General features: G+C 41.5%; 1 long non-coding RNA gene across 1 annotated transcript; it reads right to left on the bottom strand.

Annotated features, from left to right (window-relative positions):
• Positions 1-1256: 1256 nt before the first annotated feature.
• Positions 1257-11485, bottom strand: LOC309625892. Its single transcript, XR_014242781.1, has 2 exons — positions 3866-11485; positions 1257-3668 (listed from the first exon to the last, which is right to left on the bottom strand). It is a non-coding gene; the product is annotated as an uncharacterized lncRNA (long non-coding RNA).
• Between the last annotated feature and the right edge of the window lie 996 nt (positions 11486-12481).

Raw genomic sequence — 12481 nt, forward strand, 5'->3', positions numbered from 1 at the left:
TAGTGCTGCTGTGAACATTGGGGTGCATGTGTCCTTCTGAATTAGAGTTTTTGTCTTTTCTGGATATGTGCCCAGGAGCGGTATTGCTGGATCATATGGTAACTCTATTTTTAGTTTTTTAAGGAACCTCCATACTGTTTTCCATAGTGGCTGCACCGATTTATGTTCCCACCAACAGTGCAGGAGGGTTCCCTTTTCTCCACACCCTCACCAGCTAAAATATCCTACTATTTACAGTAGTTTTAATTTATTCTTTGGGTATTCCAGACACATGGTGATAGCATCTGCAAATAGAGATATTATTACCTCTTCCTTTTTAACTCTTATTGTTGTAGTTCCTTTTTCTTGTATAGTATCTCCAAAGCTATCGTAAGTAGTAATAGGTAGTCTTTTATTTTCTTAACTTTATTGGGAAGGCCTCTGGAGTTTCCCTGTTAAGTATGATCCTGTCTTTGCAGCTTAAATATTTATATTTTATCAAGTTAAACAAGTATCTTTCAATTCCTATTTTAGAATTTTTAACTTGAACAGGTATTGAATTTTGTTACATGCCTTTTGAAGTCTAAGGAGATGATTAGATGATACTTTTATTAAACTCTATTAGTATTATATTGATGATAAGGTATTGACTCTAATTCTTACATTCCTGGAATGAACCACACTTGATCATGATGAATAATGCATTAATGTATTGGTGGATCTCTTTGCTAATATTTTATTTAAAATTTTTGCATCATAGTTAAAATGGTCTGAATTTTTTTCTTTTTTCCCCCCTCTCAATCTTTGTCAGATTTTGGCATCAAAGTTACATTCACTTCATAAAAATAACTTAGAGGCTTTTCTTTTGTTCTACCCTGTAATACTGTAAACTGCATTAGGATTATCTTTTTTTTTAGGTTGGGAGAATTCCATTCAAGCCTGGTGCTTTTTTGGAAGGAGCACTTCTTCTACAACTTCCTGTTTCTTCTATGGAAATAGGCTGTTTAAGCTTTTTACCTATACTGGATTCAACTTTGGTTAAATAAATTTTCCTAGAAAAGTATCCATTTCATCTAGGTTTTATATTTTATTTTCATAGTTATTCAAAATAGTCTCAGGAATTTTAATATTCTCTCTGGATTATTATTGCCCCTAGTCATTTCTTATTTTGTCTTTTTTGTGCTTTATCTCATTTAGTAAAATTAGGTTTGTCTATTTGATTTACCAAAAAGCCAACTTTTTGACTCATTTATTAATTCTGTTGTTTTGTTCGTTTGTTTTCTATATCTGATGTCTGTTTTTATCTTTAATTCTTTAGTTATATATTTGTTTCTGTTGTCCCTTTTCTAGCTCTTTTGAGTATTTATTTTCTTTTTAAATTTTTATATAGGTATTTTATGTAACAGCTTTACTAAAATGTAATTGATGTAACATACAATTCACTCTTTCAAAGCATACAATTCAGTTGTTTTTAGTATATTCACAGAGTTTTACAACCATCACCATGGTTGCCTATTCTGGATATTTCATATAAATGTCATCATACAGTATGTCTTCTTCTGTGACTGGATTCTTCAGCATAATATTGTCAAGGTTCACACGTATTATGGTGTATATTAGTATTTAATTCATTTTATGACTGAATAATATTCCATTACATGCATATGCCCCATTTTATACAATCATGGACATTTGGGTTATTTCTACTTTTTACCTATTATAAATAATGCTGCTACAAACATTCACACATTGAGTTTTTGTGTGGACATGTGTTTTCATTTCTCTTGGTTATACACGTAGGAGTGGAATTGCTGAGTCATATGGTAAGTTTCTTTAAACTTTTTGAGGAACTACCAGACTGTCCTCCAAAGTGGCTGCACATTCCCACCAACAGTGTATGAGAGTTTCAATTTCTTCACATCCTTGTCAACACTTGTTATCGGGCTTTTTGATTCTAGCCATATAGAAGGTATAAAATATCTCATTGTACTTTTGATTTTGTATATCAAAAATCAAATGGCACGGCCATTTGTATATCTTCTTTGGAGAAATACCTATTAAGAGCTATTAAGATCTTTTGCCCATTTTTTTTATTGAGGTTTAATTGACATAAAACATATTAGTTTCAGGTATACAACATAGTAATTTGATATTTGTACACATTGTGGAAAGATCAGCACAATAAGTCTAGTTAACATCAGTCCTCATACATAGTTAGATTTTTTTCTTGTGATGATAGTTTTTACTCTCTTAGCACATTTCAAATGTGTAATACAGTATTATTAACTATAGTAAACTTGCTGTACATTGTCATCATGACTTATTTATTGCCCATTTTAAAAAAGTGAGTTATTTTCTTTTTTATTACCAAGTTATAAGAGTGCTTTATATACTCTGGATTAAACTTCCTTATAAGATAAAATTTACAAATATTTTCCCCCAATCTGTGTATTGTCTTCTCACTTGTTGATGGTATCCTTTAAAGCACAAAACTTTTTAATTTTGATGAATCTAATGTATCTATTTTTTATCACTTGTGTTTTTGATATTATATTGGGTTGGCCAAAAAGTTCATTTGGGTTTTTCGTAAGGTGTTACGGAAAAGCCCGAACGAACTTTTTGGCCAACCAATATCTCACAAGGCTTTGCCTAACCTTCACAGTCATAAGGTTACTCTACATTTTCTTCTAAGAGTTTTAAAGTTTAAACTCTTACATTAATGTATATAGTCCACTTTGAGTTAATTTTTATGTATGTTGTGAGGTAGGGGTCCATGTGTATAGCCAGTTGCCACAGCACCATTTGTTAGAGAGACTTCTTCCTCCCACTGAATTGTCTTAGCACTCTTGTCAAAAATCAATTGACTGTAAAAGTAAGGGTTTATTTCTGGATCCTCAGTTCTATCTGATTGATGTACATATCTGTCCTTATGCCCATATCACACTGTCTTGATCACTATGTCTTTGCGGTAAATTTTGAAATTGGGACATGTGAGTCTTCCAACTTTGTTCTCCCTTTTTATTTTGGCTGTGGCACGCAGCGTGCAGGATCTTAGTTCCCAGGGATCGAACCCGTGCCCCCTGCAGTGGAAGCGGAGTCTTAACCTCTGGACTGCCAGGGAAGTCCCTGTTCTTCTTTTTCAAGATTGTTTTCATTATTCCCTATTCCTTGAATATCCATATGCATTTCAAGACCAGCTCGTCAGTTTCTGAAAAGATGTCAGCTTGTATTTTGATAGAGACTGTGTTGAATCTGTAGATTAATATGGAGAGAATTGCTGTCTGTATTAATCTGCTTAGGCTGCCAAGTCACAATACCATAGATTGAGTATTTTGTTTCAATGGTTACCTTTATACGAATATCTTAGAGTAATATTCTTACTCCTTCTTTTAGAAATGCTATCTGTTGTAGCATTGTCCAAAGAACTTGCTGTAATGATGGACATGTTCTGTATCTGTGTTCTCTAACGTGGAAGACGTACTGGCTACACGTAGTAGCTTATGGAGCACTTGAAATGTGGCTAATATGACTGAGAAACTGAATTTTAAATTTTATTTAATGCTAATTAAAATTTAAATAGTCAGGACTTCCCTGGTGCTCCATTGGTTAAGACTCTGTGCTTCCACTGCAGGTGGCGCAGTTTCGATCCCTGGTCAGGGAACTAAGATCCCACGTGCTGAGTGGCATGGCTGAAAAAAAAAACAATTTTAAATAGCCATGTATGGCTGGTGGCTACCATGTTGGATGGTGCAGGTCTTTTGGTTCCCTACTATGAACATTATTGAAATTAGTAACCTCTTCTTCCCCTCCCTTCCTCTCCCCAAAGTATCTAAAGTGATATCCATTTAGTGCTAAATAATACCTTTGAGGCAACCAGCAAGCTTACTTTCTACATAATCTTTCCCTGCTCTCCCCATTTTTGATAGATGAACTATGTCTTCATTACTGGAGGATATAACATAGTATTTTTCACCCCTGTGCCTACTGGTCTTCATTCTACAGTTACATGTGTTCAGTGCTCACAAGTAGTTCTTACAAAAAGCTTCTCTAAAGAATTCTTGATTGTCTGAAACTTATTGTTTAGTAGATCGCTCAGGAAGGGCACACAGAAGCAATATTCCCTGATTCCCTCAACTTCATCACAGTTTATCTATGTCTTTTATAATTGAAGGTCACTTTGGCTGAATGAAATCATTATTGGCTCACATTTTCTTTCTTGGGTATCTGTACTTCGTTACTCCATTTACGCCCTTATGTTTTAATTTAAAAGTAGTCCATGAAAGTCTAATCCCATATAAGTTACTTGGTCATTTTACCTTATGCCAAAGGATTTCAATTTTATAAAATCTGATAATTTGAATAGACTATGTCTTGGAGTTGACTGTTCTTGGTTGTATGTCCCAGGTACATCATGTCCTTTTTAAATACACAGGTTCAAGTTATTTTTTGTTTGTTTTATTTTCAGGAAATGAAAAAAAAAATAGTTTTGTATATTTGTTCTACTCCACAGCCTTACTCTTCTGAGGTTGGGGGGTGAGGGGGTTTATTATGTATATGTTGGATCTTCTTTGCCTGCCGCCTATATCCATCACTTTCACTTGACTCCTTTGGAAGAATCCTTCTTCTACTGATTTTCTTCTACTTTCTACACTATTTTTCTATTTCTATCCTCGTTGCTCTGCTGGTTTTTGTGAGGGGCTTTGAGGAGATTGGGAAACAATGCCATTGTTACTAAATTGCCCTGATCCTTATTGTGTTTTAAAGCTACTTTGTTAGTGTCACTGTATTTTGCTTACAAAACAAGTTTATATACAGAGGGGAAATGTCTTTAGAAATATACTAATTCTAAAAGATTCTCCCCCATCCTTTTATACCAAACAAGTTGTCTTGAACTAGTCCAGTTAAGTCATTGTCAGTGAGTGAGTCCTCCTAGTTTTAGTGAGTGAACCTCCTAGGGCAAACACAATTTATAAATTGTAGTGAGAAATTTTCCAAGAAAATGCTGAACATTCATAGTTTTGAGGTGAAAAATCAATAGCCCTTGAAACTATTAAATGGAACATTTCAATAATATGGGAGAGCTCTTTGCACTTATCAGTAATCAAACTTATAAACTCAACTTTGGCACCTGGTCCAGATGATACGGGACTTTATACAGCAGCTTCATTGGTTAAGATGCCAGTTACCTGGGCCCGTGGACTTGGAGAGCCAAAAAGCCTAAAATCTAGGGAACTTTGTGCTGCTCTGATTGGATGGTGCCTCCCCTCAACACTGGCCTCATCAGCCCACCAACCAAGGGCACCAAGAAGCCATGTCCATTTTACCACCTTTTTGGTTGGATTGTACTGGGTTAAATATCTGAGTGTCTCATTCCTACTGATCCTATGACTCTTGAGGGCCATGGATAACCATAGTAAGTCTTCATCATGGAAGGGACACACACAGATTTAGCATATCTTATAGAAGAATAATAGACTTGGATCATAATTTGATAATCCCATCTGGTTCATCGTGAAATCCCCTGTGTTTGATGTGGTATGTTTGTCAGCTGGGGCACCCCATCCTTTTAGACAAGATTTAATTTAGCTCGACCACCCCCCCCCCACAACCTCCATATAACACTTCACTATCCCTCCAGAGATTTCGTGGGGTCACACATCTGCCCATCACCCCTTACTTCAAGTTCTAGCATCTGCTGATTTTCCTTGGTTTATGGGTAATCTCCCATCCATCCCATTCCTCTTCCATGCATATCACCCCACCTCCCACTGGGCACCGCTGTCATTCCTTTACCAGAGGGCTGCAGGTGACAGACATTGGGGGCATGGTGGAGTTAAGTTTGAGGGTTTGGGGAGGTTTTTGTTTCAACACTCAGATTATGCTTTAAAGTGGGATATTGAACACTCTGGTTTTGAAAAGCCCCTTAGCCATTGTCAGAGCATTACCAGCCCCTCTGCACTAAGCACATCACCTCATCTTTCTGGGCTCCTCCCTCTTTCACAGACTTCCCTCCCTTCCCTCCCTTCTTATAACTAATCTTTGAAATGCTAAATTCTTACCTTATTATGCAGAACAACTTGGTTCTGTTTGACTTGGGGCTAGCTTTTCTGAATTCAATGCCCCATCAAAGTGTTTTGCTAAATAAAGGATGAACTATTCCAAGGAGAATCTCTCCTAGGAGGCGGAGCTGCTGTGCTTAATTTCGGGTTTTCTATTTTCTTTCTTTTTCTGCTTCCTTTCTTCCTAGTACACCTGCTCAGAATGTTTGAGTTGGGAAGGGAGGAAGGAGGGGGAGAGAGTTCAAATGAACAGGACTCATCAAGGAACACTTTCTGGAAATCAAGTGAGACCCGGGTCTGCTGAGAAATGTCCTGGGGTGTTCCAGGAGAGGGCCAAGGCCAGGAGGAGGCTGGCCCAGGACTGAAAGCAAGCCTGCTTGACTAAGTAAGAGCAATTCTGAGAACCTACCCCTCAGGGATATATTATTATAATGATGCCTCCTTTACACATAAGAAAACGGGCTTAAAGGGATTACCTACCTTGCTCTAAGTGAACAGAGCTAGTAAGTAGCAGACCTGCATTCAAACGCAGGCATCCTGGCTCAAGTCCATGCTCTTATTAGTCACCGTGATGTTATACAGACTTGGAAACAAACACGCTTGGATGGAAGCCCGGTCCACCTCTTACTCGGACCCACAGTAAAATGTTTCACTTCTCAGAGCCTCAGTTTCCTCACTGTAGTAAGACAGGTGCGTTGAAACCTATCTCAGAATGTCATTTTGACTATTAAATCAGCTAGAAGCTGGAAAGTGCCTGGCACATAGTAGATTCGATCAGTTGTCATATTCCTCCTTTATGAAATTTTCTGTGTTGAGTGGAAAGTATCATTAACAGCGTTCTTAAGGGGAAAAAATTTAAAACTTTCTAAGACAGTTTTACCTTATTAAAAAAAAGGAATCATAAAAAGTTGAGGGACAAACCAGATGTCAATACCTGTTATTTTTATTAATATAATTTAAACAGGAGGGGAGGAATGACTTAATCTTCAGCTAAAGAGACGAAAAATATTGCAAGAACAATACAACTTGCTCTATTAAAAAAGAGTCAAACAATTGGTTTATTTGAGGGGCTCACCTTAAAAAACATGACATACATAATCACAAATAATTAGGTCGATTTTTGCTCCGATTTACAGCTGCCTTTTTTAACATTTCTACTTCCCTTGGAGACTGTTTAGCGGGGTGACAGGCACCCCCATCCCTGGTTGCTTCAAGCTACCTAAGAATGAATTTATCCAGGTGTTAATACCACAGAATGAAAAGGTAAACTTGAAATAAAACTGTATTGTTAGCTTTGTAGCTACTTAAAACACAGGTCTTTGTATATATAAACAAAAGAATAAAACTTGTGGATTATACATTTTTCCCTCTCACATTTCTAGAAATCCTTTTAGACAGAGATTTGTAAGTATCGCATCCTGACTTTTCGTTAATCCCAGTATTCTTTAAATGTATACAGCCACGGGAGTCTTCCCTTATCTGTGGTTTCGCTTTCCATGGTTTCAGTTACCCACAGTCAACTGGGGTCCGAACATATTAAATGGAAAATTCCAGAAATAATTCATAAGTTTTAAATTATGGGCCATTCTGAGTAACTTGATGAAATCTCACACTGTCCTGTGTAGGACAATGAATCGTCCCTTTTCCAGCATGTCCCGGCTGTTAGTCACTTAGTGGCCATCTTGCTGATCAGATCAATTGTTGCAGTATCACACTGCTTGTGTTAAATAACCCTTATTCTATTAATAATGGCCTCAAAGCACAAGAGTAGTGATGCTGGCAATGTGGATACACCAAAGAGAAGCGGTAAAGTGCTTCATTTAAGTAAAAAGGTGAAAGTTCTCAATAACGAAAGAAAAAAATCATACCATTAAGCTCTACAGTAAGAAGGAATCTTCTATCCATGAAATTGTGAAGAAGGAAAAAGAAATTCGTGCTAATTTTGCTGCTGCACCTCAAACTACAAAAGTTAGGGCCACAGTGCATGTTAAATGCTTAGTTAAGATGGAAAAGGCATTAAATCTATAGTAAGATATTCTGAGAGAGAGACCACATTCATATAACTTTTAGTACAGTATATTATACTTGTTCTATTTTGTTATTAGTTATTATTGGTAATCTCTTACTGTGCCTGATTTATAAGTTAAACTTTATCATAGGTATGTACATATAGGAAAAAAACATAGAGAGAGTTCAGTACTAACCGTGGTTTCAGGCATCTACTGGGGGCCTTGGAGCATATCCCCCATGGATAATGGGGGACCCCTATCCTTCAGTTCCAAGAGGCTCGGTGTAATTAGCCCACTGGTTGGCAATGCAAGGCTGACGGCCTGTAACACAGGACAAAAAGTCATGAGGCTGGGGTTTTAGCCCCAACTTACTAACTTCCTGCAGGAATGAGTCACACCAGCCCCTTTCTGCACCTTGGTCACCTCCTCTGTCTCCTCCAGAGAGGGACTAGTTAGTGTGATATGTGATTAACATAGATTATCTCCTTTTAACCCCACAAAGCACTCTTGTTATCCCCAATTTCCTACTGAAAACAAAAAAAGCTCAGCAGTGTGGTTACTTGCCCAAAGTTAGTAAGTGGTGTGGGCCAGAGGTTGCCAGAATCTGTCCTACTTCTGGCTCCCAGTATTCATGTGTTCAGCTCAGTCCTTGGCCCTGAGCTAGATGCACGCATCAGGTGCACATTCCAGCGCAGAAGGAAGCGCCTTGATGGTGATTAACAGAGGGCAGTGAGCAGGGATGCAGGAAGGGTCGACTGTGGGTGGGCCAGTCAAGCAAGCCCCCCTGAGGAGGCGACACTGGGGCTGGAACCAGAGGTGAGGTGGTGCCAGCTGTGCTGAGAGCTGAAGGGTGGGCTTCTCAGCTGGGGGGAACACCAAGCGAGCCTGGCAGGGACAGACAAGAGCCCCATGTTCCTGAGAAAGGCCTTGCTGGCCAGGAAGACAATTTTGTGCTAAGGGCCTTGGGGAAGCCAAGAAGCATCTGCCTCACCTCCTGCCGCAGCACAGAGGATGCATTGCAGAGGGACAGGCCTGGATGCGGAGAACCAATGAAGGCATCTAGGGCAGAAGCCGGCAAACTTTTTCTGTAAAGGGTCAGATAGTAAAGATTTTTGGCTTTGTGGGCCATAAAGGTCTCTGTTGCAGCTACACAACTGCCATTGTTGTGTTGAAAGCAACCACTGGCAATACATAAAGGTGAGCATGGATGTGTGCTAATAAAACTTTATTTATAAAAACAGGGGCCTGGTGGCCCATAGGCTACAGTTTGTCACCCTCTGGTCCAGGTGGGAAATAGGAAGATGAAGAGGTACTGGCAGTGAAGATAAGTAGGTGGAGAACCACCTGTAATTATTTTTTGGTGGGAGGTTGTTTTTCAGTTCTTTAATATCAACTTTAATTGCACAAGTGAGACATAAGTACATTTTCCTTATAAGAAAATTAAACATTACAAATTTGGCCACACCCCAAACCCAGGTGTACTAGCTGCTATTTTTTTTTTTAATATTTATTTATTTATTTGGTTGCATTGGGTCTTCGTTGCAGCAGGCAGGCTTCTTAGTTGTGGCTCGCGGGCTCCTTAGTTGTGGCATGCGAACTCTTAGTTGCGGCATGTGAACTCTTAGTTGTGGCATGCATGTGGGATCTGGTTCCCAGACCAGGGATCGAACCTGGGCCCCCTGCATTGGGAGCATGGAGTCCTAACTACTGCACCACCAGGGAGGTCCCCTAACTCCTATTTTTATTTCTGGATATATCATCATAGCCCTTTTTCTCTGTATTTATACTTACATATACCTGATGAACTATGTGGTATCATTTTATGAGGTTTTTTTGCGGGGGCAGGGGCTATATGAATGGTATCCTGCTAAAGGAGTTTTCACACCTCTCCCCTCCCCTCGCCTCTCGTCTCCCACTGTTAAAGAGACCTGGCACTGGCTGGGCTTCCTTGGCTTTTGAGGGCAGCGTGTACTGCACTTGAGAATGCCGCTCTGCTCCACGTAGCGGGGAACCCGGAAAACTGCCTTCAGATCTGCTGCATCACTTGGTCCTGATGGCAGGACAGATCCGTGGCAGAGCCCTCCCTTGCTCTGGGCCCCACTGCAAGCAGGCCATGTTCTAGCTTGGAGGAGATGTCCTGTCCTGACACAAACCACAGGACCCTAAAACTTCACTGAACCTTCACGGGGGGTTAACTCCTATTTCTGGATACACATGTATCTTATGAGGGCAGCTGGGGTGCCGACCACTTCCTGCTCATCAGGTCAAGTAGCACGAAGTCTTCAATACAGTGACCAGCACGATGCCCTGTGAAATGCCAAGGGTCAAGGTCCCCGTGGACTTACTGTCAGTGGTGGTGTTTTCTAGTGTTTGGTCATTACCTTGTATTTGTTATGTTCTGTGTGGTTACAGATCATTTGAGGGGAGCAAGGCCACCATGATGCACAGCCCTGGGGGCACCATTCCCTCACAGTATGAATGGGTGGTGTCCCTGGGGTTGTGCACCTGGGCAGCCAAAGATGGTGCCTTGTTTTCTCAGCCATTTGCCATCTTTAAGAGGAAGGTTATATTTCCTTTTTAAACTCCTTTTCTCATTCTCTGCATCAGACACTTTTCTCTCTCTTCCAACTGGCTGCCTTCCATCATGGACCTTTTGGACTGCTTCTACTTAGTTTTCTTTGCTGATTCTTTCTCTGTCATGCTAAGAATCTGGCATTTTTCTTTTTGCTTGTCATACCTGTTCTGTAGATCAGGGATCAGTAAACTATGGCCGGTGAGCCAAATCTGGCCTGCTGAACGTTTTTGTAAGTAAGGTTTTATTGGGACACAGCCATGCCCATTTGTTATGCGTCTTGCATGGCTGCTTTCATGCTACAATAGCAGAGTTGAGGAGTTGCTACAAGGGCCACATGGCCCGCAGAGCCAAAAATATTTACTATGTGGCCCTGTATAGAGAGTTTGCTGACCTCTGCCCCAGGTACTTCTCTCTTCTCCTCAGGCAGCCATGACGTCTGATGATGACTTCCCAACCTATGAATTCAGCCCAAACCTTTCTCTAGACCCACACATGTTTCCAGGGCATTTCAACATGGATACGCCACATGCATCTGAAACTCAGTATCCCAAGCCCAACTCATGGCTTTATTTACCCTGGATCTCTGCCTCGCCTCCTTGCGTGTTCCCAACTCAGGACCCCGCCGGCCAAACCGCGACTCTGAGCCGCATCCTGTCTCTAGCTTTCCCATCCTCGCACATCTGCTCAGTCACCAAACTCTGTCCATTCTCTCTCCTCAGCTGCTCTTGCATCTGTTCGTTCCTCTCCACTCCCATAGACTCTGCCTGGTGGGGCAGAGGAGGAGAGCCGGGATGGGGAGCTGGGAGACCTGAGCTCCAGCCCCGGCTTTGCCACAGCTCACTACGGACCGGGGCACATCGCTGAGGCCCGAGTTCCTCATGTAGAGCAATAGAGACAGCGGGGCCTGACCTGCCTCCTGGGCTTGCTTTAAGGGTCAAGCTTTCACATCAGATTGTTTCACCTTGAATCTGTAACATCAAGTGCTGTGAGGACGGCAGGGCATGGTGTAATGGTGAGGATTCTTCTACCCTGCTTCCCTCTCCCGGCAGCCTCCCCGGATCCCCCAGCGGCCTGACACCCGCCCCCTCCTTCTCTCGACACACTTTGATAGGCCTCACTCGCACTCAGCCCTGATGCACGGTCCCCTGGGTATGTGCTCAGTCTCTGTGGTCAGACTGAGCCCTGTGAGGGCAGGGACGAACTCCTGCCCATTTCTCTTTCCTTCAGCTCAGCATAGGCCTGGCCCAGAGCTGAGGTTCTGTAAATGTTAGTGGAACTTGGCCAAATGCCCTCAAGGAGCTCCCAGACACGAGGAGAAGCAGACACACACATGAGCAATGTGGCCGGGGCAGAGAGATCTGGCGCATAACATCTAATCGTTGCCACGGAGGAAGATGTCCAGTGGGAAGGGGCTGGGAAGGGCCAGGCATCCCAGGATGTGTGCGCAGCGTCTGTTCCCATTGGTCAGTGCGTAGGCAACGAGGGTAGTGCAGGGTTTCAACCATGGCCCCTGGTTTGGGCTGAGTGGAGGGAACACGCCTACAGAGAGCATCCTTCCCGGTCAGTGATTCCGACATACGAGGCTCCTATGCATACTAATTAAACCACCTGTTGCTGCCCATCAACCTTTACAAAAAGATATTTTTCCCTGTGTTCTTCGGGACAACCTCTCCTTTGTTCATCACTCCAAGTCGTTAACATAATCCCTAGTAGCTGGTTTCAGTCTTCAGCTCTGGGCAGACGGAGCTGAGAACTATTTTCTCACCGTGCACCAAAGCAAACTGTCAAGAGCTGTTAGATCCAGACTTCAAGGAGCCCACACCACAGATCCACACCCCACCGATGGGCGCATGGAAACA

The sequence above is a fragment of the Balaenoptera borealis genome, assembly GCF_965194805.1.
Source record: "Balaenoptera borealis genome assembly, chromosome: 3".
Lineage (NCBI taxonomy): Eukaryota > Metazoa > Chordata > Mammalia > Artiodactyla > Balaenopteridae > Balaenoptera > Balaenoptera borealis.